Source organism: Tupaia chinensis, unplaced genomic scaffold (assembly GCF_000334495.1).
Source record: "Tupaia chinensis unplaced genomic scaffold, TupChi_1.0 Scaffold000138_1, whole genome shotgun sequence".
In the NCBI taxonomy this organism is placed as follows: domain Eukaryota; kingdom Metazoa; phylum Chordata; class Mammalia; order Scandentia; family Tupaiidae; genus Tupaia; species Tupaia belangeri.
The window spans coordinates 1,214,692-1,215,287 of record NW_006159608.1 but is presented as its reverse complement, the minus strand read 5'-3'; the positions used below and the strand labels follow the sequence as shown (position 1 = coordinate 1,215,287).

The window sequence follows — 596 nt, the reverse complement described above, 5'->3', positions numbered from 1 at the left end:
ATGGGAGTCCAGTGACATAGCCATTACACTAACTGCTGGTCCCAGGTTCTTTATTTTTTATTTTTATTTATTTATTTATTTATTTTTTGAGCTCAGCCAGCCAGATTTAATCCAAAACAAGTAGTACCATGAATCAAATTTCCCCGAAAGGGGAATTTTATTGATTACTTTATTCCCTTATAAACAGACCAACTGTAATCAAATGAGGTGAACATTCACCTTAGAATTTTGTCATCTTCATAACAGAAAAGATAAGGCTTAGAACTGGATCACTTGACCCTTTCTCTTCTTATCCCCTCCCACTTCAAAATGCTCACATCTCTGAGAAGAAGGTTCCACATGGCTCCAGCGAACTAGGCAGAAGAGGCCAGGCCTTCAGAAGAGCGTTACACATGGCTCCAGTGAACTAGGTACTTCAGGGAATGAAGATTTTCTACTTGTGATTCAGCCTCCAGCAAACGAGCTAGCAGCAGAAGAGTCCAGGCCTTCAGAAGAAGGTTACACATGGCTCCAGAGAACTAGGTATTTCAGGGAATTAAGATTTTCTACTGATAATTCAGCCTCCAGCAAGCGAGCTAGCGGGTTAAAATATTCCT

At 40.6% G+C, this 596-nt stretch overlaps 1 protein-coding gene across 1 annotated transcript in view; it reads left to right on the top strand.

Annotated features, from left to right (window-relative positions):
- Positions 1-596, top strand: part of CC2D2A (coiled-coil and C2 domain containing 2A) — a 159,981-nt gene that overhangs the window by 71,482 nt on the left and 87,903 nt on the right. The window lies entirely within an intron of this gene.